Source organism: Stomoxys calcitrans, chromosome 1, assembly GCF_963082655.1.
Source record: "Stomoxys calcitrans chromosome 1, idStoCalc2.1, whole genome shotgun sequence".
NCBI lineage: Eukaryota > Metazoa > Arthropoda > Insecta > Diptera > Muscidae > Stomoxys > Stomoxys calcitrans.
The window spans coordinates 140,243,378-140,269,274 of NC_081552.1; the positions used below are offsets into that span (position 1 = coordinate 140,243,378).

The 25,897-nt window shown below is 37.5% G+C and overlaps 1 protein-coding gene across 1 annotated transcript in view; it reads left to right on the forward strand.

Moving 5' to 3' along the window:
• Positions 1–25,897, forward strand: part of LOC106085334 (protein encore) — a 273,307-nt gene that overhangs the window by 191,464 nt on the left and 55,946 nt on the right. The window lies entirely within an intron of this gene.

Sequence of the window (25,897 nt, forward strand, 5' to 3'; positions counted from 1 at the left end):
GCATGTGTTTTCTTATGAGTAGTGTGCCATATCTATTCACATCTGTATCCCGTAAAATCTTCTACAGCCAGATATTAAGGAGGTCGCACGTTAAGCTGTCTCCTTGTCTGAAACCTCGTTTGGTATGGAATGGTTCGGAGAGAGTCTTTTCTATTCATTCATTCATCTTATTCATTTTGCAGGGATACCAAACTCAGACATGGCTTGAAATGTATTTGAACGTATAGGGCTGCCGAAAGCGGCTTTGTAGTCAACGAAGAGATGATAAGAGTGGACCTGGCCTTCTCGGGGTTTTCCAGGATTTGGCATAGTGTGAATATCTGGTCTATGGTGGATTTACCAGGTCTAAAGCCGCATTAAGCCCAGAGGTTGCCATGTTCGTCTATGACGCCGAACGCCTGGGTTCGAATACTGGCGGCTATGAGAAGGAGGCCCCTTATCATTGAACTTAAACTTAAAACGGACAGCACTCATTGATATGTAAGAAGTTTGCCCATGGTACAATTAAGAGGTAGCGTCAACATAGCACTGTTTAGTTGGTTATGTATAGAATATCGGATCCAATAAAACATCGTTTAGAGATCTTAGAAAAAAATCACTTCTGTGTTAACAAGCATTTGACATTAAAAGTAATTGCAAAATCAAGACAAAAGTGAACAAATTGTACTCAGCTCTTCGCATGACCTCACCTAATAAGTGCATCCTGAGTTCGCCCTGTTCCTTAGTGGAACAGGCAAATTTGCATTTGCCAAGCCGCAGTGATAGGGCCCCATTATCTCATTGACTTAGGGTTTTAAGCTTTCACACACTACGCTCGAAAGTATCTTGTATGCGATGGAGAGGAGACTTATTCCTATGTAGTTGGAACATTTCGCCTCCTTTCTTGTGCACGGGGCATAGTATGCTGGGGTTCCAATTATCGTATATGCGTTCTTCTAGCCAGATGCATATGCCTTATCAGCGGGCAACCCATTGGCTCCTGCTGCCTTGTTGTTCGTCAGTCGGGTCACTGCTACTTGGACCTCATTCTGACCAGGAGGTATTCTCTACCATCATCAGGGACTAGTTCCGCGTTATCCTCATCGCCGGACACTTGCACCTGGGTGAAATGTTATTTTCATATACCAGGCACATTATCTGTATCAGTTACCAGATTTCCTCCGGCAAAGAGAAGGATGTGCCTGCACCAAAGCTATCGATTTGAATCTTCGGCAAAATTTCCGGACTTCATTCTGACAGCTGTACATCTCAATTCACTCATACTCCTTTTCCTTTTTCTTTCTGCGAAATAGGCGTATCTTTTCTCCCGATACCCCTCCTTCATCTGTGGCGTTCCTAATGATTGCAGAGTTGCTCTGTATACCACATTCTTGGCTTCGGTAGCATTTCGACACTCTTGGTCGTACCATGGGTTTCTTGGGAGAGGTTTCTGGGGCCCAAGTACGAATTTCGCGGCATTTTCTATGGAGCGGGCAATGGATTGCTACTGCGCCGTTATATCACCGGGACAATGAGTGCTTTCATCAAGCAATTGGGCACTTTAAGCTTTCGTGCAGTGTCAGATCGTACTTTTCTCGCCATAGTTAGACGAGTTCGAAACTTTGTGGTAACAAAGTAATGATCCGATTCTTTATTCACGCTGAATGAATGCTTTCCCTCTATGACAACGTGATCAATTTGGTGCCTTACTTCTTGATCTGGGCACAACCATGTGGATTTGTGAATTTTTTTTTACGTTTAAATCTGGTGCTGCTAACTACCATGTTTTTGCCGCGGCGAAATTAGCCTCAACCCATTATCTGACGTTATCTCGTGGAGGATAAATTTTCCGACCAAAGACATTTTTCTTCCCTATCTTCGCATTAGATCTACCAGAACAATTTTAATATCATGGGCGAGGCAGTGGTCGTATTCTCTCTCTGGACGCTCGTAGAAAACATCCTTTGTCTGCTGCTCCTTGTCTTCCGGCGGGGCATTGGTACAAATGAGGCTGATGTTGACAGCTTTGGCTTTTGCGGATTATAGCTGGCCTCTTATCCACCGGAGTAAAGCTGGAGACAAGGTGTTTCAGTTTTCGATTAACCACAACTCCATAACCAAATTCATGCCTCGTGTAATGGCAGCTATAGTATAGTTTGTCACCGTTTGGTGTTGTTGTGACTCCATTCTCTGTCCATCGCACTTCCTGTAATGCGATAACATCTGCCTTTTACTTCTTCAATACATCCGGCAGTGAGTATACTGCACCTCCTTTATAAAGAGTCTGGAAATTCCAGGTGCAGATCCACAGATTATGGTCATTTTTGTGTTTGCGTGGGTCGTCAACGTTAGGGGAGTCCGTTTTTACTATTTGTTTCTCGGAGTAATCCTTATAATTTTTCGGGGTGGGTTACTCCAAGATCCGACGCTCGCCTCCAGCCGCCCTAACCAGGGAACAGGCGCTGATGTTGGCCATTGATTATTTGAAAGCGCCAAAAAACTCACCTTTTCATGTCGAGTATCGTTGGTACTTAGTATTTAAGTAAGAGTCAATTCCACCTGACCCCTAACTGAGACTCTCTTTTCGAAATCGCAGACTGCCCGTGGCCGCATTTACAGCAACTCCGGATAAGTACAAAGCTTTTCACTATTCTTAACCTGTGGAAGTGTCCGGTAGCTTTCAGCTAAGCTTCCTGTGACAAGGATGAACACAAGTCGGAGCTCGAAGTTGCTGTTCGTGTCGTGCTCACAGTTATCCCTTGTGGGGCGGACTATATACGTACGGAGTTTGATCGAAATTGGGGAAGATGAAGATAAAGCCTTCATAGATACAATGTATAACTGACTTGCACTTATATCGCCATATTATATGATTTTTTTTTGAAATTTGCAAATATTCTTTGATACACCTGCATTCCATTAACCTTATACACCAGAAGCAATGTAATATTGGGTTGCCCAAAAAGTAGTTGCGGATTTTTCATATAGTCGGCATTGACAAATTTTTTCAACGGTTTGTGACTCTGTAACTGCATTCTTTCTTCTGTTAGTATCAGCTGTTACTTTTAGCTTGCTTAAGAAAAAATGTGTAAAAAAAGTATATTTGATTTAAAGTTCATTCTAAGTTTTATTAAAAATGCATTTACTTTCTTTTAAAAAATCCGCAATTACTTTTTGGGCAACCCAATATATAGTTCAAAAGGGAGAAACACCCTCGAATTGGCTTTCTAATTTTTCTTTTTGAGGAGCTTCAATTAAAAAACAATTAAAAAAAAAGAATTATGCGACTAATTCGCGTGAGTTCAAATCTGGAACAGTTTGCTGTATATGAAATTGCTAATTGACATTTTTATTCTCACCATCATTGGATGGGGATATATTCATTTTGTTGCCCATGCCCATTTCCGATCCTACAAAGTGTATAAATTTTTGATCGTCGTTCAACTCTAATTACGCTACAGTCTTTCAAAATTAAGATATTAAGCTGAAAATTGGCACAAGTTTATATAATTTCCATACGCAGGTTAAGTTCTTGAACGAGCCAAATCGCACCACATTAGGATAACGTTGTCGTACAGAACGATCGCTTCAAGCAGGAGCTTGAACCTACAAAAGGAGCATTTACACTGAGCCCCAGCGATATTCGAACAGAATATGGGCGATCTACCGATTTAGAATCTTATGCATTAGATACCCGAACGCGCGAACGGCGTATGGTTCAGATAGATCTTAGATGTGTAGATATGGCTGCCATATAGACCGATATCCCCTTTCAGTGTCTTAAAGGCGTTAGAAAAGACGCGTTTACTATTCGATTTCATTGAAATTTCTAACAGTCAGTTGTTGTTGTTATCCTAGCAGTGTGTTGTACACTGAGGCGGCAGCCCGATACGCACAACCGGCTGCCATGGGATTGGTTGTTGGTTGTCTAAGTTGTATAAGACATATGTGCAGAGAATGGTTAAACGCATACCATGTTTGGGTTTAGGTGCCATCTGGAGGCTACCGTAGCGTATGACGCTGAACGTCAGGGTCGAATCCTGGCGAGAACATCAGAAAAAATGTTCAGCGCTCGTTGTCCCCTCCTAATGCTGGTGACTTTTGTAAGGTACTATGTCATGTAATAACTTCTCCCCAGAGAGGTTTCGCACGCGGCACGCCGTTTGCTTAAGCTTAAACCTGCAATTTTTCCATATCTCCCGATTTAAGGTCATGGGCTCACACAAGTTTTGCTCACCTCTACATACTCTCCGGACTATATTTGCGTGTAGCTGTATGTTGACTGATACCCAAAAAATTTCTTGGGTTCACGTATATTGGCAAAATTTGGGTAAGATATGTATCCATGGTAATGGATATCCAATGTTCGGCCGTGCCTTTTTATATCCTCCACCATAGGATGGGGGGTATACTAATTTCGTCATTCTGTTTGTAACTACTCGAAACATTCGTCCATAAAGTATATATATTCTTGATCGTCGCGACATTTTATGTTGATCAGCCATGTCCGTCCGTCCGTCTGTCTGTCGAAAGCACGCTAACTTCTGAAGGCGTAAAGCTAGCCGCTTGAAATTTTGCGCAAATACTTCTTATTGGTGTAGGTCGGTTGGTATTGTAAATGGGCCATATCGGTCCATGTTTTGATATAGCTGCCATATAAACCGATCTTGGGTCTTGACTTCTTGATCCTCTAGAGGTCGCAATTATTATCCGATTTGCCTGAAATTTTGTACGACGGATCCTTTCATGACCATCAACATACGTGTTTATTATGGTCTGAATTGGTCTATAGCCCGATACAGCTCCCATATAAATCGATCTCGTGTTTTGTTATGATATTCAACAACTGTGCCAAGTATGGTTCAAATCGGTTCATAACCTGATATAGCTGTCATATAAACAGATCTGGGGACTTGACTTCTTGAGCTTCTAGAGGGCGCAATTCCTATCCGATTTGGCTGAAATTTTGCATGACGTATTTTATTCTTACTTTCAACAACTGTGTCAAATAAGGTTCAAATCGGTTCATAACCTGATATAGCTGCCATATAAACCGATCTGGGATCTTGACTTCTTGAGCCTCTAGAGGTCGCAATTATTATCCGATTTGCCTGAAATTTTGTACGGCGGATCCTCTCATGACCATCAACATACGTGTTTATTATGGTCTGAATCGGTCTATAGCCCGATACAGCTCCCATATAAATCGATCTCTCTATTTTACTTCTTGAGCCTCCAAAGGGCGCAATTCTTATTCGAATTGGCTGACATTTTACACAGGTCTCCAACATATAATTTAATTGTGGTCCAAACCGAATCATATCTCGATATCGCTCTAATCGCAGAGCAAATGTTTTCTTATATCCCTTTTTGCCTAAGAAGAGATGTCGGGAAAAGAACTCGACAAATGCGATCCATGGTGGAGATTTTACGCTTTTACTTGTTACTTGTTGGTATTGTATTAAAACGGCCTGAGAACTTTTAATAAAAAAAAAAACTTTCATTATTTTGTCGATTACACGTGAATTTTGCATGGACCTTCCCTACACTTTCTTTTGCACAGGTTGTTGTGGAGTAAACACCGTCGAATATTATCTCTAATGTTATTATTAATAAGTTTAAAATAGTTTGCAAAATGTTACCATGTCGGAAGTTTGATAAAATAATTCGTGATATGCGGCTTATGTTCGATGAATTGGAATCGTAAATCTTTGTTGTAGAACTTATAGAAAACACACACACACATACACCCAACGTTATTTATTGCGCTGATAATTTATTAAAAATTAAATAGCTTCTTGAATTCTTCTTTTTTGTCATTATTCTTAGTTTTCAGGTTAATATTCCGTACTTGACAACGTGGAGTTAAGGGCTTTGAAAAAAACGCTTTTTTACTCTTCGGACAAGTATGTGATTGCTTAAATTAAGTTTTTTTTTTAGAAGTTGTTATATAATTTTCCATTACGTAGAATGATAAATTGGAAAAAAATAACTCAAGAAAAAATCAATAAAGGATGATGTGAGGAGCGACAATGCTATAGGGAATGAAAAACAGAAGCTGAAAATGGCGGGCGTGAAGCAAGGCTTTTCAATTGTTGAAAATCTTGTTGAACTACAACAAGTATGGCAGCTTGGAATTTATGACAGAGCTTCCCCTACATAAAACGACACGTGTCAATCCCATGGCGGCCGGATGAACATACCGGATTGACCCAATGAAGTTCTTCATCGGCAAAGGCTGCCGTCTCAGTGTATAACACACTGCTACAACAACAACAACAACAGACCCAACACGTGTTAAAGAAGCAGGGGGAAGCATAAACTTCCTTGTTATATATGGTTAAGTTGGGCACATATGAAAACACACCAAAAAATACTTTTAAGAGATTGTTTGAGTCGCGTGAAGAGGAAAAGAGGGGTCATATTTGCTTTAGTACAACACAGCTGTTGCGGTATTGACGCATAATGAAAGAAGTAATTACGTACCACATTGACCCGATGAAGTCCTTCATCAGCAAGGGCTGCGGACTCAGTGTACGTGATCGTCTTTTTTTCGTCACGATAGAGGTACATCCCGGAGTGCTTTCTCCGCACGCTTCTGGTCCATGCCGTGAAGTACATCATTCTTGCAACTGAATTGCAACGGTCTCCGATGCAAGATCGACGAGATAGTAAATTTGATGAGTCGGAAGAACATGTTGGTTGCTGCGATCTAACTGACGATATAGAGCTATACAACGTGTACATATCGCCGGTTGGTTATTGTGTTCCAATAAATGGCCAAGTTTACCGGCCCGACATTAGTGGCTTACTGTCTGGCAATAATCGCCTGGTTCTAGGAGACTTTAATGCCCATCACTATGTAACGACTAGCAGGGCAGAGCTTTGGCAGAGCAGATTGAAGGCTCCACCTTTGGCACGGCGAATGAGGAGGTGCAGCAGCTTGCCAGACATTTTCATCGCATCCCCGGATCTCCTGAATGAACCCTGGTAGAAGGGATGATAGGACCTCAGTCACTTTTGGCGACGTAACTGTGACTGATCCGAAGAGATGCGCCAGGTTGTTAACAGCCAATTTATTGTGCATCCAGAGCTTGACAGGGCTAGGAGGAGAGCTATACGTCGTATTCGTTGTCTCCGAGCCGATAGATGGCCATTATAATTTACTGTAGACGAAGTTAAGAATTATCATCCGTGGCGCCAAATCATCCAAGGCGTTGGGCCCCGACGGAAACTCTACACTGATGCTTAAGAATCTGGATCTACCTGGAGTTGAGTATCTTACAACCGCCCTCAACCTGCCTCAGAACTCTTATCCCGATACTGAAGCCTGGAAAGGACCAGAGCAGGGGGAGTCGAACAGACCGATCTCCCTTATCTTACCAGTAGCCAAGACGTCATTTCCATTCGCCGAGCATCAGCATGCATTTCGAAGATTGCATAGCATAACAACTGCTTTGCATGCCATTGCCGCATTCATTTGGATTCAATTAGCCCTGGCTATGTGATGGGACGGTCCTCGAGAAACTGGACCTATCGATGGCATTCGACACGGTCAGCAATACCAAACTATTTGAGGACATCGCTAACTGATCCCTCCAACACCGTGGAATAAAACAAGGAGTTGCCCAAAACAGGGTGATATCTCCCGCACAGTTTAACCTCCACCTATCCCTCATTCCACCCCCTCCAGATGGCATAAAAATCTGTCAAATGCAGACGATTGTACGATTATGGCATCAGGTATCCGACTCATTGATGACATCTGCGATAGGTTAAACGTCTACCCAGGGCCCCGGAGTCGAGCAGTTTAGACTCGACTCTGAAAAAATAGCTCGATTCCGACTCCGAGTACTTAAAAGTGCTATGTTTTTATACCCACCACCATAGGGGATATCCTAATCTAGTCATTCCATTTGTAACACCTCGAAATATTGATCTACAACCACATAAAGAATACATATTCTGGATCATCTCGACATTCTGAGTCAATCTGGCCATGTCCGTCCGTCCGTTCGTCTGTCGAAATCACGATAGCGGTCGAATGCGCAAAGCTAGGCGCTTGAAATTTTGCACAGATACTACATACTGATGTAGGCTGTTGGGAATTTCAAATAGGTCATATCAGTTCAGATTTGGACATAGCTCCCACATAAACCGATCTCCCGTTTTGACTTCTTGAGCCCCTGGAAGCCGCAATTTTTGTCAGATTCGGCTAAAATTTTGCACATAATTTTCTGTTATGACTTCCAACGGTCCAAATCGGTCTATAACCTGATATAGCTCCCATATAAACTGATCTCCAGATTTGACTTCTTGTGCCCTTACAAGCCGCAATTTTTGTCCTATTGGGCTGAAATTTAGCACGTAATGTTTTGTTATGACTTCCAACAAGTGTGCCAAGTACGGTTCAAATGGTTCCATAAAGTGATATAGCTACCATCAGGGACGTAGCCCCCCCCCCCCCCCCCTGTCTATAGAAAAAAATGAAATTACATTTATTTTAAACACAAAATTTTAGTACAACATTTGAAAATTCAAAAATTTCTTATTTACTAAAATATTATCAAAATTTTGAACATACCAGGACACCTGAAAATTATTTTTCTTAAGTACAAAATTTTATGAAAGTTTTTCTAAATAAATTTTAATGAAATATTTTCTAAATAATTTTTAATGAAATATTTTTTCTATAGACAATTTTCAATAAATATTTAAAATGAAAATATCGATTTTCATTATAATGATGAATTACAACCATTTTTGGAGAAATAAAAAATCTTTTTATTTCCTAAGCCACAGTGTATTTACAAGAGATAAAAATCATGTTTTTAATATTTTGTAACCATTAAGCGAAGAACATTGAATAGCAACTGCTGGCTTATCGCAATTAATTTATTTTTTTAATATATAAAACATCAAATGCAACAAGGCTCTCAAATGGATTCCAGAAATCTTACTCCTAAGAATTTTAAGAAAAATTTCTGTTGAATATTTTTGAATGGAAAAAATGCCAGACTGTCGACAAGCCAATTTTCCCCAAAACATGACCCTATATCACGAAATAAAAATTAATTTTAACTAGTTTTAGTCGTCCAATTTACGTCAATCCCAATTTCATAAGGATACCTATTTCCTAGCTCAAGTTGGAATTTTTCTAAGACAGCTCCATTCTCGGGTATTTTTCAACCCATTCGTATTTAATGGGTTAATACATTTTTTTTAAAGACCGAATGACCCAGATTAATTTTCGTTTTTAAATAATTATTTCATATGAAACCATTTCGTTTTTTCCTTGGAATTTCATACTTCCCAATACAGTATTTATTTAAGGCAATTGATACGGTGCTCATAGCGATTTAGGATCGACATCTATCAGTCAAAAGCAAGCAGCTTTGATTCTGGTAACAATTTATTAGTTTTGCATGCTTTGACCGTAGTGTTGTACACAGTGAAATATTGTTTAAAAAATTTTAAATTTACTTTTTCATTTATTGATTTTTTTTCCCAAATTTTTCACAATGAAAATATTATAATGAAAAGGACTAAGTACCCACCTTAGGTAAGGAAATGTGTTAAAATAATATTAGTCGGTAGACATTTATCTATGAGCACAAGTTTTATATTGGGTTGCCCAAAAAGTAATTGCTGATTTTTCATATAGTCGGCGTTGACAAATTTAAGCAAATTTTAAGCATTAATCGAATTGGATCGTCATGTAACTGAGCGTGAGATAGGGGAGAAGTTAAATATACCAAAATCAACCGTTCATTATCACATAAAAGTCTTGGACTGGTGAAAAAGCTTGATATTTGGGTACCACATGTATTGAAAGAAATTCATTTAACAAACCGAATCAACGCTTGTGCACCTTATGCACCTTAAACGCAATGAATTCGATCCGTTTTTAAAACGAATCAAAACTGGAGATGAAAAATGGATTGTTTACAACAACGTTAGTCGAAAACGATCATGGTCCAAGCATGGTGAACCAGCTCAAACCACTTCAAAGGCTGATATCCACCAAAAAAAGGTTATACTGTCTGTTTGGTGGGATTGGAAGGGTGTGGTATATTTTGAGCTGCTTCCAAGGAACCAAACGATTAATTCGGATGTTTACTGTCAACAATTGGACAAATTGAATACAGCCATCAAGAAGAAGCGACCAGAATTGGTCAATCGTAAAGGTGTCATATTCCACCAGGACAACGCTAGACCGCACACATCTTTGGTCACTCGCCAAAAACTGAGTGAGTTTGGCTGGGAACATTTGATGCATCCACCATATAGCCCTGACCTTGCACCATCAGACTACCATTTATTTCGATCTTTGCAGAACTCCTTAAATGGTAAAACTTTCGGCAATGATGAGGCTATAAAATCGCACTTGGTTCAGTTTTTTGCAGATAAAGGCCAGAAGTTCTATGAGCGTGAAATACTACATTTGCCAGGAAGATGGCAAAAGGTTATCGAACAAACTGGCAATTATATATTTGATTAAAGTTCATTCTAAGTTTTATTAAAAATACATTTACTTTCTTTTAAAAAATCCGCAATTACTTTTTAGGCAACCCAATATTACACCAAAATTCAAGTTTTATTTTACACTTACGATTGTCGCTAGGTCAATTGACATCAATTATTTATTTATTTCATTTACCGAGTAAAAATTAGTGGGCAAAGGATGACAAAAGTTTACCACTGCAAAAACGTTTAAAATCTTTTCGCATTTCTGACTTCTAGTTCTAACACCTTTTCTTATTTTATCTCCAATAAATTAGGAAAACTTTAGGACTTATAAAGACATTAAGCAAATTATAGTCATATACGGCAATAGTTTGATGCAACTTATCCCGGACATCTGTTCCTTCAAAATCGGATTTTCGATCGATTTTAATAAAGTTCGGAGGAGAACAAGGTGGACTAATGAAGGTGGTCTCACGCGATCAGCCGGTCAGTGTAACGGTATTATGATGTCAGTCCCGTGTTTACATTTACAACAAACTACCCAATGGCGTCTCTTTTTTTGAGTTTTTCTTTCCCTCATTTTACTTGCACACGTACACTAACGAGTGCAAGTTTCATTGGTTGTGTTGACAACAATGCCAAATTTGAAATGACATCTTGATGACGAGATGGCGGATTACACCATACGACTTGTGGTTGTTGTACAAATGAGATCACCTTTAATTGTTTCGCCATGGGAGGAGAAATTAGCGGCATTATGTATGTGGTTCGTCGCAGAAATTGGGCAAAATTTATTCTTTTTAAAAAATATTTTATTTATAGTTGCTTAATTTTTCAATTTTTAGCGTAAAATTTTTTGAAAAAAGTCATTTTAAACCAATTGACCGACACAAATAATAATCTGTTGAAATCATAAAACAACTTTGAGAGCAAATTAAAATAAGCGCAAAAGAAAAAATTTCTTCAAAATGCTGAAGGTGATTCGCCAAACTATCACTATAAAACCAAGATATTATCAAAGACAAGCATATTTTGAAGGCTTCAAAGATTAGGATCGACGTATAAATAGTGTGTTGGCCAGCAGTACAAAATTCCGCTCTGACTTTAACTAAATGTCACAGCCGATGTGCCCGTTGCTGCACCCAGTAGCGACCACAATAATCAAAAAAAAAGTTTGAGGTATCTTTACCAATTTCACAATAACAGAAGAATTTTGGCAATTTTCGATTTTGAAAAAATGTGGGGTGGGCCCCACCCCCCCAAAATAATGTCTACGTCCCTGGTTCCCATGTAAACTGATCTGCCGATTTGACTTCTGGAATCCTTACAAGCCGCAATTTTTGTCCGATTTGGCAAAAATTTTGCACATAGTGTTCTGTTACGACCTTAAACAACTGTGGCAAGTACGGCCCCGGCCTCTCGAATATCCTTGTCGGTTCCTAGAAGCTTTAATTTTTGCTGGTTTAACGGAAGTTTGGTATGTAGAATAAAATTATGCCCTTCAACTAAATTTATTTTATATACATTTTTAGCAATATTTATGGTGGTGAGTTTCCATGATTCGGCCCGGCCGACCATAGTACGATTTTACTTCTTATAGCTACAGCATAGAAAGGGGCGTATTTGAATCGAAATATTTATCTGTAACCTTATAAAATATATATATTCTCAATCGTTTGAACATTTAAAATCAGTTTAGCCATATTCATCTGTCCGTTCAACAGATAGCCGAAATCATGATAGCGTTCAAACGAATGAGCTACGTCGCCTCTTTGTCCATCCGCCTGTCTGCCTTTCTGTCCATGTTCATTTGTGTACAAAGTAGGGTTCAGATTTGGATATAGCCCCCATATGTATGTCAGTTGCTAACCGATTACCACAGAATTTGGCACACAGGATTCTCTTTCGACTCCCGGCACGGATTGTTGAATTTCATAGAAATTAGTTCAGATTCAATTATAGCTCCCATATATGTATATGTATGTATGTGTCACGTTTTTCAGTACATTTCTCAACAGATTTGTTCAAAAAATTGCACAACGCCTTCCTTTATAAATTTGTCGACCCAAATTTAGTGAGAATCGGTTAACATTCTCACTAAATTTGGGTCGAAAGTTTCTTTTATGCCTCTTATATGTACGGAGCTTAATCGGAGTCGGTTTGGATTTAGATATTGCTTCCGTATATATTTTCGGTCAATTTTAAGTAATACTGCAATATTTTGGCGATTTGATAACAGATCCTTACGAAATTACACTGACAAGAAAGTTGGCCCAAAATTTAAGATTTTTCCACTGTTTTCATTGTCACAATGAAAACGAGTCAAAGACCAAAACCTTAAAATAAAGATCCTATTCTTAAATTCAATTTCCTATTTACTAACGGACATGACCACCCGTTTCAAATTTTGATCGCTGATTGATTCTTATTTTACTTCATGGATGACTGTCTAATTATTATTTTTTGGAAAATTCTTTTTATACCCACCGCCGTAGGATAGGGGGTATATTCATTTAGTCATTCCGTTTGCAACACATCAAAATATCAATTTCCGACCCTACAAAGTACATATATTTTGGATCGTCGTAAAATTCTACGACGATTTAACGATGTCCGTGTGTCTGTCCGTCTGTCTGTCTGAAAATTGGCAAAGCTACGTCTTTTTGGTGCACGCAGACTAAGTTCTTGAACGGGCCAAATCGGACCATATTTGGATTAGTTGCTATATAGACCGATCTGCCGATAAGGGGTCTAGTACCCATAAATGCTTTATTTTTTATCCGATTTCGCTAAATATGGTTCAGATAGGACTATATCTAGATATAGCTGCCATATAGACCGATCTCCCGCTGAAATCTTTATTTTTTAACAGATTTCGCTGATATTTGAAACGGTGAGTAGAAACGGCCTTCCGACATAGGACCCAAATATGGTTCAGATCGGACTACATTTAGATATAGCTGTCATATAGACCGATCTGCCGATAAAGGGCCTGAAGCCCTTTATTGCCCGATTTCGCTGAAATTTGAAACAGTGTGTTATTTTGAGCCTCCCGATATCCGAACTTAATATGGTTGAGGTCGGACTATATTTAGATATGGCTGCCATATAGACCGATCTGTCGATAAAGGGTAGTTTTAGGTCTCCCGACATCCGTCCTAAATATGGTTCGGATCGGATTACTTTCGGATATAGCTGCCATACAGACCGATCTCCTGATAAAGAGTATAACGCCTATAAAAGCTTTGTTTTATATCCGATTTCGCTGAAATTTGCCGAATTTGGGTGCATAAGTTATCCAATTTTTACCGAATTGTGACGAAAGGATGTGTACATATATACCCGAGGCGGTTCACTGTTGTCTAGTCCAGTGTTGCCACTCAAGAATATTATTTCCTTCCAAAATTTAAGAAAATCCTACCAAACCTGACTAAAACCTACTAAAAGTTCTGCAAGCCTAAAATGGGGTATATGTTTTTATTTATATTCACCACTGAAAGGTTGGTAATTTTGTCATTTCATTTGCAACACAAAATTATACATTTTCATCCTTACCAAGTATACATACTAGATCGTCGTAATAATTAGTTACATATAGTTTGTCCATCTGTATGTTGAAATAACTCTACAGCCTATAGTTCAAAGATGACCTGTATCTTGATATTGCGCTTTTATACCGATCTTCCGATAAGAATTCTTGAATGCATAAAAATCGTATTTTGCCCCGATTGAGAACATCAGTGGTAGAAAAAATAATAGGGACATACCGTTTATTCATATATTTAGTTTATTTTTTCTGTTCTCCAATTTTTCAATACTGATGCAATTTAAATAAAAGAAAACGGTTTGTTCTTCACTGAACAACATCACAAAAAGGCTAAATCCTATATTAGTATCTAAAATATAAGAATGCTGCTTGGCAAAAAATTTTTATTTTTATATGTTTCTGCTCTGTCAAAACTTTTTTTGGACTTTTACCTATGAATCCGGCAGACTTACGCCTCTCTCAAACTGTTGTGCCTCTCTCAACTGTTATCAAAATATATGCAGTCTTCCGCTTCCTTCCTCTATTTTCCACAGAAATTATTGATCGAATTGCATAGTAAACTTTGTTTTTCCAACAAGTCATTATATATGCAATTTCTTTTATGAATTTTTCCTCATTTCTTATATCCTTAATAAACGTTTTACCGTCTTCAGTTGTGAGACTCTACAAAAGTTGTTAAGTACAAAACGAATATTGCAAAAACCCATTTAAATCACTACCGCCCGTTGGTGTTTTTCACTTTTCAAAATTTGAGTTATAAATAAACTAGTATTCTTTAGCACTAACAATATTTTGACAATTGTCCCTATTATTGACTATTAAGTGAATTTACTGGAGATTTCACCATTTCAAGCGTACGTGAATTAAATGAAATTTTATATAAAATTTTGGTTCACCATTCTCAAATCAACAGTTCTACGAAAAATCTGATTCAGCCTTTCATTGATGTATACATATTTTCTTACTTACTTAGTGACTATTGTCAATATTACACAGAAAAAAAGAACTCTCAGAAAAAACCAACTACCAAATTTGTATGTGAATCTTTAAATTCTCAACGAATTTTAGCATTGAATCGAAGACATTTATTGTTGAAGTACGAAAGTAAGTCTCTATAAGAGACTTGACAGACAAAATTATTGAAATTTTGATGACTTTCAACAAATTCTTGAGTTGAGGTAGTTGTTAAAATAGGTGTACTATGTTACGTTTGCTTGTTGTACGGTGCATATTTCAGAAAGGTGTAGGGTGACACGGTGGCTTTGCCGGCTACTCGTCGATTTGGGTAGGTTCTTCACCGTGAAATACACTTGCAAACGAAAACATAAATTCTTCGTGTCCAGAAATACATAAAAAAAGGATTTGAGGTTATCGGACTGACAATATAAAAGAAAACACGACCAATAAAGGCCTACACTCGGGGATTAACGTCAGACATTTGGTTTGAGCTTCCCACCCCTTCTGCCGGCTAATAACCAGACAGCCATGTATTGTTTGATGCTCAATCATTCCAAAACAATACCCTACCAAAACAGTACGTCTGACTAGCCATCATTGGACCCGAGTATTAAACCACATTCCAACACTACTTACTTCCATCATTTGCAACACCCTGTACCGACATCGAATAAATTTACTCTGACATTCCCATTTTCTTTAAGAGAGTGAGCGAAAAAGATTCCATTTTCATAAGAATTATATCTATAAAATTTTTATTATAATTCATTCAAGCCTATATAAAAAATGTTTAACAAATAAATGCTTAAAACTAGGGTTATATACATGCATGTTTATTTACAATAGAGAAAAAAAAATTACAACAAAACGAGATCATAGATGCATCTATTAAATAAAATGTATATATTTTTTTTTTTTTATTTTATTTTTCTTCCTTTTTTTGTTTTTTGTTTACTCACCCTTTAAGAGTACAGGCCTATACTCTGAAAGAGTTCAATTGCAAATAAACTCTCTTTTTTTTTTACGGTTCTCTTTGATAAACTTCTGCTATCTCTTTTTTTTTTCTCTCTTACTAAGTTTCTCATTGACATTTCTTATTTTTATTTCTTTTTTTTATTTTTCTTTATTCTCTTCGAATAACTCTTATTTCATTGGTTTGTGTTATTATCATTCCTTTCTTTTGGAGAAGACAATTTTTTTTTTTTTAAAGCAAATTATAAAAAAAAGCCACAAAAACAAAAAAACTTGGCCTCATAATACTGTTTCTTTTATGTGTTAAACAAAAAAATAAAAAAAAAAAAATTATCTTGCTTGGACAGCTTCAAAAATCTTGCTTTTTCGTATGTATTTAATTTATGGGTACATACTTCAATTATTTTTTTTTTGTTGTATACATATATATTTACACTTTTTCATAATTTCAATAAATGCCTAAAAAAATTACATATTTCTGTATTTTCTTTCTTTTTTTTACTTTTTTTTTTATACAAAAGATAAAATTTATAATTTCAAACTCTCAATAAGATGTTTATTTGTTTTACTTCTGCAAATGGCTTCTTAGGTCTCGACTTAACGGCATGGTACGGCAACCAAAGGAAGAGCAATTGGGGGGGGAATGTGTACTTTCACGTTCACTTTCAATTCCTTCGGTTTTATTTTGTGGTCTTGGGACTTTATTACATAGTTTTGTTGTAAGACTTAACAGGTTTTAGATTCTTGCATGTACTTCTTTTTTTTTCTTTTCTTTTTGTTTCAACTCGGGTGGTCTCGGCACCAATCGTTCTTTTTTTTATATTCATAGCACCATTGTCACATTGATTTTTTTCTTAACATAACCTATGATTTTATTTTAAGGTTTTATTTTCTTTTGCATGCTGTGATGTTGACTGGTTTCTCAATTCTTCATATATATACATATTTTTGCTTAATTTATCTTTTTTTTTTTTTTCTTTTAAACATATTTTATTTCTTTGTTTTTGCATACAGATATTAGTTATGCTATTATTTTCTTTTTTTTTTTTTTTTTTTTTTTTTTTTAATTGTTCCGTAACCACGATCTTGCTCTATTTTCGGCTGTCAGCCCAACCAAAAAAAAACTTCTCAAAAAAAATGTGAATGTCAATACCAGCGTTGTTTTTGTTCTCCTCTCTCGTTTTTTTTTTTTTTTTTTTTCCACTCATCTACATTCATTGGTTTATTTTCTCAACTCATTCTTCCACATCGGTAGACCCATTTCCAACACTGTTTTTGCGTAGAGATGCATTCAAATTTCAAATATTATTTTCCGATCAAATTGGAATGGAATATACGTTACAGGCTCGCATCCATCGATACCTGACTCCAGGTATGGAATGTGTGCGTAAAACAAGAAAATTATTGTGGTTGTTAATAAAGATAAAATTCGATATCATGCTTCTGGTATCCTGAAAATGTGTGGCTTCGACCCACGCACAAAAGCTAGTTGGGTAATATCGTCTCCAATCAAAGCACAAACAAATCTTTTCCATGGTAAACTCCCATCAGCTTACCATCTAAACCTCCAAGTTTGTATAAGGAGTTCCCTAGGACCTCTAATACCACACATTTTACGTTCGCAGGAGCTAACTTAGCGTTATAGTTATCCACTTTGCTGCTTAACTTAAAGTTCCGGCGATATACGACCTGCCCTTTCTTAAATGATACTTCTTTTGACCTTAAGTTATATTTCCTAGCACATTCCTCATATGCCTTGTCCAAGTTCTTGTATACCTGATTCCTAATCAACTGAAGTCGGTCCCCTGTGCGTAAAGCAAAATCTGCATCCTTAACCGTATCCAATTTGCGATAAATAGCATAGGAGGATGCATGTTGAACCATGTTTAAGCCAAATAATGAATAGAACGGGGCCATTCCTATGGAACTGTGCGATGTACTCCTGAGGGCAAATGCTATATCGCTAATGGTTTGATCCCAGTTTCGCTGATCTGGTCCAATATACGATCTGATCATTTGAAGGATCGATCTATTTACCCTCTCTGCGGCATTAGATTGGGGTCCATACATTGCTGTGCGGATATGCCTTACACCATATTTGTCTAGAAGGTCCTTAAACAAAACTGAGGTAAATTGTTTACCATTGTCGGAATGGACAAACTCAGGGATTCCGAAAACGTGAAAGACATGCTTTTCCAAGAATTTCGCAACATTCACAGCAGTTGCAGCTCTCATTGGCTCCAGGAAAACAAACTTGCTAAAATGGTCAAGGCACACAAATAGCACAGTGTTTCCATCCTTAGTCCTTGGGTAGGGACCCATAAAATCGATGTATACCCTTTGGAAGGGTCGTTCGGATATGAACTGTTTGCCCATGACCGGTCTTTTAAAAGAGTTCGTGTTTTTATTTGTGCAGCAGGTATCGCAATTCTTAACCACCAACTGAACGTCCTTTACCATTGCAGGCCAGTAATACTTTTCTCGGATACGGGATAAGGTTTTATGGATTCCACCATGACCAGATGATGGGGAGCAATGAGCGGCTTGAACTAAAGCATCCCTTAACTCTCTAGGCACCCAAAGTTTCCACGCTTTGTCCTCTGCTAATGCATCACCCGTAGCAAAGTTCATCCTCTTGTAGATGTATTTCTCGGATACACAAACATCCGGCATAACTATCTTATGCATCTCAATACTATTCCTGAGACCTGCGTACTCCTCTGAGTCAAAATATGGGCTAGTAAGATCAAGGTCCAGTAAACGGTCCATCAAAAGAATCTCTTCCATATGAGCTCTGGACAGAGCGTCGGGTACTACATTCTGTGACCCACGACGATGCTCAATATGGAATTCAAATGCCTGTAGTTTTAGGCTCCATCGTGCCAGTCTCCCTGCTAATTCCGTTTGGCTCATGAGCCACTTGAGACTCGCGTGGTCGGTAATGATGGTGAACGGCAAACCTTCTATGTAGGGCCTGAACTTCTTGACGCTTAGAACAGCCGCATAGCACTCCAGCTCAGTCACGCTGTAGTTGCGCTGGGCTTTATTTAATTTAGTGGACATATAGGCTATGGGATGTTCATGCCCTTCTTCATCCAATTGGAAAAGGACACCGCCGACTCCTAACGTGGACGCGTCACATTGGACGTAGAAACGCTTTGAAAAGTCCGGGTTCACCAATACTGGAGCAGATGTCAATCTATCCTTCAATTTCTCAAATGAAATCCTTGCATCTTCCGACAAGGAAAAACTGCGAATACGCTCTTTAACCAAACATTCGTGGAGTGGTGCCGCTATAGAAGCATAATTCTGAATAAAGCGGCGGTACCACCCACACATTCCCAGGAATCGCCTTAACTGCTTCGGGGTTTTCGGTTCCGGAAATTCTCTGACAGCTGCCACTTTATCCTTGTCTGTCCGTATGCATCCATCTCCCACTACAAATCCCAGATAACGAACTTCTCGTTGGCAAAACTTGCTTTTCTCGAGGTTTATTGTGAGACCTGCCTTTGTCAAATATCCTGCCACTTCACTCAAAAGGTCCATATGAGAGCTGAAATCGGCAGAAACCACTAGAAGATCGTCGAGGTATACGAAGACCTTATCGCGAATACCCGCATGAATAACCTTATCCATCAGTCTACACATTCTCTGGGCGGCATTACACAAGCCGAATGGCATTACCGTAAATTGGTATAATGGCCGCCCAGGGACTGTGAATGCGGTTTTTTCCCTCGACTTTTCTTCTAGTGGAATCTGCCAAAAAGCGTCTTTTAGGTCTATGGCAGATATATACGTCGTCTCCTGAAGCCTGCTAAGGATACCCTCTATATGAGGAAGAGGGTATGCATCTTTTACCGTTCTGGCATTCACCTTTCGGGCATCGAGGCACAAACGATTCTTTGTCTCTTTCCTCACAAGAGTAACTGGAGAGCTCCAGCTACTATTACTGGGCTCTATGACGCCAAGCTCAATCATACGGTCCAACTCGTCGAACAGGAGCTTTTGAATAACGGGTGATACCGGATAGTGTCTCTGCTTAACAGGGATGTCCTCATCGGTCACTATTATCACGTGCTGCTCCAATGAAGTACGGCCTAAACCCAAGATGGCAAAAGAAGGAAATCTAGTCATTACAGATTCAAGTTGTTTACATTGTTCCTCGTTTAGAATGTGCTGATTAGTATTAGTTTCTGGTACGACTACCTCGCTAATCTCAGTCGTGCTACAGCCTAGTTCTCCTACAACTGAGAGCCCAAATTTCTTCCAGAACTGCACCCCAAAGTAAAATTCTTGCTCTAAGCCAGGGACTATCAAAAAGTCTAGTTCTTGTGTTTGCTTTTCCCACACAACTGGTAGCGTTATCATACCATAGACTTTAGCAGTTCCACCATTTGCTGTTCTCACATTTTGTTGTTTTAGTATAATAATATCCTTTTCAAGACCCTTTACAAACTCCATGGCATTTTTGCCTATGCAACATGCACCAGCGCCAGAGTCCAGCAATGCTGTAACCCGCTTACCTCCAACATCTGTGCTAGCGAAGAATCTATTGTCCCCGTCTAAGGTTATTATCGTCTCTACACACAACCTCTTCCCTTGTTTAATTTTCAAAACTTTTTGCCTCAATTTTCCAATTTTCTTATAATTTTTACTAGTTTTCTTAATTTCATCTCCAAATATTCTTGCCCTTGCATCCTGATAATCCAATTTTCTTTGATGCAATGTTTTATAATTCACTGGTGGTTCTTTATGGGCATTTAAGGTACTATTATCTTCCCTTTTCAATATAGTTATTCCGGAATTTTCATTTCCTGACAGAAACTCCCGGTCCTTTCTGCCACATCCAATTTTTTTGGCGTGAAAGTGCAAAAAGAGTCATCTTTTCCACACGCAAAGCATTTCATTTCATGAAATGTCGATCGGCAAACACTTTCAGTTTTTAGATCCTTAAAATTTTTTCTGTAAAAATCGCCTGGCATACCACAACTAAAGCACAGGTTCAGATGGAAGGGAGAAAGACAAAATCTCTCTTCAGGTGATATTTGAGAGGGCTGACTAGTCTGGGAAGTCTCATTGCGAACATATCTATTATTGGCTGCAGTTGGGTTTCTAGCAAACTGCTGTCCATTTGGTGTTTTAGAAACCTTCGTATTATTCATAAATTTGTTTGGAGCAGACATAGCCTCTAAGGAAACATCCACTTCCTCCTCATTAGTGTTCCACACTGAGATTTCGTTTACTTGTCTATTTCGTTGCCTATTTTCTTTCAAGAGTCGTTCTGCCCTTTTACATTCGGTCCTCAAGTCAGCAATTGTACTTATATTTGCAGAAAAAGTTAGGCTGGCCAAATTGCTTCTCAAATTACCCCTAACTATTTTCACTAAATCAGCCTCAGGGATCTTTTTACGGAGTCGAAAGGTGAGATTATGGACATCCGCGTAATATTCTTCAAACCCCTCTCCGGACTGTTGTTTCCGTTCCATGATTTCTTTTATGATTTCATAATCAGTATCTGCAGACCTAAAGTGCTTCAATAACTCCTTTTTCAAAACAAAATAGTCAAAATCCATATCTTCAGCATTATCTTCCAGTATCTGCCAGTACCATTTGGCAGCACTACCAGATACTAAACAATGAAAGTCACTAAGTAACTGGCTATGAGAAATATTATACTGCTCCCGCATTCTCTCTACACGAAAGATAAAACTTTCTACTGTCATGTCACGACCTGTACCATCAAATTTGATGTGCCACCTGTCCAAATCAATAGGTTTCCGGATATCAAGCTCTCTTGCACTATAGGTTATATCCCTATCTCTATTGGACTGACTTGGCCTACCCCTGTTCGCACCATCTCGATTCGGTGTAGACTGGTGCTGCTGTTCATCTATTTCCGGTGCATGACCGCTTCTAGGTCCAATTTGGGCCACGTTAGCTTCTCTATCAGGATCTCCTGGGGTCGAACTCGAGCCATTGGGAGGGATAATTGCTGACGCATTCCCAGAATGCTCAACCTCAGCTACGCGTTGGCTAAGCGAAAGCATATCACCTCTCATTTGACGAATTTCGTTCATACATGATGCCATCATCTGACTTTGCTGGTACAAAACGCTCATTAATTGTCCTATCTGGTCGGGGGGACCTGAACCACCCGAAGGATTCTCGTCCTGATTCTGAGCCAAAGGAGCGGTACCTTGATCCTGCGACATATTGATAACCCTAGCTAGTTTCTGCGAAAAATTAAGTTGACTTTCGTCACCACTTGCTGTGCTACTTCCTATAGTGTTGCCAGGTGTACTACTAGTAGCAGGTCCTGATAACCTACCAAATATGCGGTTGGCGCACCTATTTAAAAAATCAGTTGGGACAAAATCGATATCTTTCTCTATCCCTGTGTCAATTTGTGTCAAAATAGAGCCTACGACCTGCGATTCTAATGCTCGAGCCACACTTCTAGTTACCCTTCTATCCTGTGAAATTATTCCACTAAGTGGGTTCTCCGATTGACCTTTCGATTTATCCATATACAATTTCCTCAAACAATATAGGGTTACAAAACCCAAAACATGAACTGAGTGCAAATCTATTCAAAAAAAATTAAAATTTAATTTGCCCAAAATATGATTTTCAATGCAAATCTATTAAAAAAAATGTAATTTAAAAAAATAAGATAAAATGTATCCATATACATAACTTCAAAAAATTTTCAAAATAATTTCCTTTTGTTTATATAATTTAGTCGATAGTTTAGGTGTTGCAAATGATTTCGGTTAGTGGTGCACGTGAAAAGAATAAAAACAAAATTCTTCCCAAAAAAAGTCTGGTCACATCATGAAAAGTTCAACTTGGAATAGAAACAAGGCTGACCAAAAATTTTTTTTTTTTTTTTTTTTTTTTTTTTTAGAAAACAAAAAATACAAAAATTTATAGGATCACGTTGTAAGCGGATTGCCACATTACCGGGGAACCCCATAAAAACCATATTACAAATAAAAGAAACTCAGAACCATTTGGCACTCGTGCCGTGCTATTAATCCGTATTTCTCAACACAGATAATGACTGAAATTCACAAACAAAACCCTTTGAAGGAAATAGATGGCATTTCAGTCTAACTCTTTTTATAGGAAGTTGACAATAACAAAAAAAAACTTTACACAAGGTATCCTGCCGTTGGGCGCCATATGTTACGTTTGCTTGTTGTACGGTGCATATTTCAGAAAGGTGTAGGGTGACACGGTGGCTTTGCCGGCTACTCGTCGATTTGGGTAGGTTCTTCACCGTGAAATACACTTGCAAACGAAAACATAAATTCTTCGTGTCCAGAAATACATAAAAAAAGGATTTGAGGTTATCGGACTGACAATATAAAAGAAAACACGACCAATAAAGGCCTACACTCGGGGATTAACGTCAGACATTTGGTTTGAGCTTCCCACCCCTTCTGCCGGCTAATAACCAGACAGCCATGTATTGTTTGATGCTCAATCATTCCAAAACAATACCCTACCAAAACAGTACGTCTGACTAGCCATCATTGGACCCGAGTATTAAACCACATTCCAACACTACTTACTTCCATCATTTGCAACACCCTGTACCGACATCGAATAAATTTACTCTGACATTCCCATTTTCTTTAAGAGAGTGAGCGAAAAAGATTCCATTTTCATAAGAATTATATCTATAAAATTTTTATTATAATTCATTCAAGCCTATATAAAAAATGTTTAACAAATAAATGCTTAAAACTAGGGTTATATACATGCATGTTTATTTACAATAGAGAAAAAAAAATTACAACAAAACGAGATCATAGATGCATCTATTAAATAAAATGTATATATTTTTTTTTTTTTATTTTATTTTTCTTCCTTTTTTTGTTTTTTGTTTACTCACCCTTTAAGAGTACAGGCCTATACTCTGAAAGAGTTCAATTGCAAATAAACTCTCTTTTTTTTTACGGTTCTCTTTGATAAACTTCTGCTATCTCTTTTTTTTTTCTCTCTTACTAAGTTTCTCATTGACATTTCTTATTTTTATTTCTTTTTTTTATTTTTCTTTATTCTCTTCGAATAACTCTTATTTCATTGGTTTGTGTTATTATCATTCCTTTCTTTTGGAGAAGACAATTTTTTTTTTTTAAAGCAAATTATAAAAAAAAGCCACAAAAACAAAAAAAACTTGGCCTCATAATACTGTTTCTTTTATGTGTTAAACAAAAAAATAAAAAAAAAAAAATTATCTTGCTTGGACAGCTTCAAAAATCTTGCTTTTTCGTATGTATTTAATTTATGGGTACATACTTCAATTATTTTTTTTTTGTTGTATACATATATATTTACACTTTTTCATAATTTCAATAAATGCCTATATTTAAAAAAAATTACATATTTCTGTATTTTCTTTCTTTTTTTTACTTTTTTTTTTATACAAAAGATAAAATTTATAATTTCAAACTCTCAATAAGATGTTTATTTGTTTTACTTCTGCAAATGGCTTCTTAGGTCTCGACTTAACGGCATGGTACGGCAACCAAAGGAAGAGCAATTGGGGGGGGAATGTGTACTTTCACGTTCACTTTCAATTCCTTCGGTTTTATTTTGTGGTCTTGGGACTTTATTACATAGTTTTGTTGTAAGACTTAACAGGTTTTAGATTCTTGCATGTACTTCTTTTTTTTTCTTTTCTTTTTGTTTCAACTCGGGTGGTCTCGGCACCAATCGTTCTTTTTTTTATATTCATAGCACCATTGTCACATTGATTTTTTTCTTAACATAACCTATGATTTTATTTTAAGGTTTTATTTTCTTTTGCATGCTGTGATGTTGACTGGTTTCTCAATTCTTCATATATATACATATTTTTGCTTAATTTATCTTTTTTTTTTTTTTCTTTTAAACATATTTTATTTCTTTGTTTTTGCATACAGATATTAGTTATGCTATTATTTTCTTTTTTTTTTTTTTTTTTTTTTTTTTTAATTGTTCCGTAACCACGATCTTGCTCTATTTTCGGCTGTCAGCCCAACCAAAAAAAAACTTCTCAAAAAAAATGTGAATGTCAATACCAGCGTTGTTTTTGTTCTTCTCTCTCGTTTTTTTTTTTTTTTTTTTTTTCCACTCATCTACATTCATTGGTTTATTTTCTCAACTCATTCTTCCACATCGGTAGACCCATTTCCAACACTGTTTTTGCGTAGAGATGCATTCAAATTTCAAATATTATTTTCCGATCAAATTGGAATGGAATATACGTTACAACTACCATGTAGCGCATAAAACTCCCATGCCATTCATGACTTACAAACACAGGCTCGAGTCCCCCGATCGGTCAAAAGAAATTAAAATTTTTTTTTTTCATTAAACTTATTTTAAAAATTTGGCATAAAAAACCTTTTTTTACCTTTTTTTAATTTAGTTAATTGAGACACTTTTTACTGTGCAGCAGTACTTATTGATTTATTTTATTATAAAGAAGATGATGTCGGCAGGCTAGAGGATGCGTGCAAGACTACCAAACATGAGATCATGAGTTCAATACTCTGCGGCACCAAAATTATTAAAAGTTTTTTAAGGGTAATAGTAGAGAGATTGACAAAGAATAACTCGAGAGCTGCATTAAAACGAACGAGAGAGAGAGAGAGAGAGCAGGGCGAGCCGAATAAAGAAAATAAAAACAACACCACCCGAAGCAAAGCACATGTGTTGCCTGGTTGGATGGTTTTTTGTCTTGCTTATGGATGTATTGTTGTTGTTGTTATACCTTGGCTTGCAAAGTGTGCCTTTCAACAACAAATTTGTACGTTGGGTTGTTGAAATTCAAAATAAATTGTTGCATCAAAATTAACAACTTTCGTAGTTGTTTTTTCGGCCAAAGTTATTGTTTTTCAAAATTATTTTTATCTGTGTATATATCACCACTGTAAATGCTTGGACCCCTCAACATCGGAATATGGACCAGATCCGACCAGA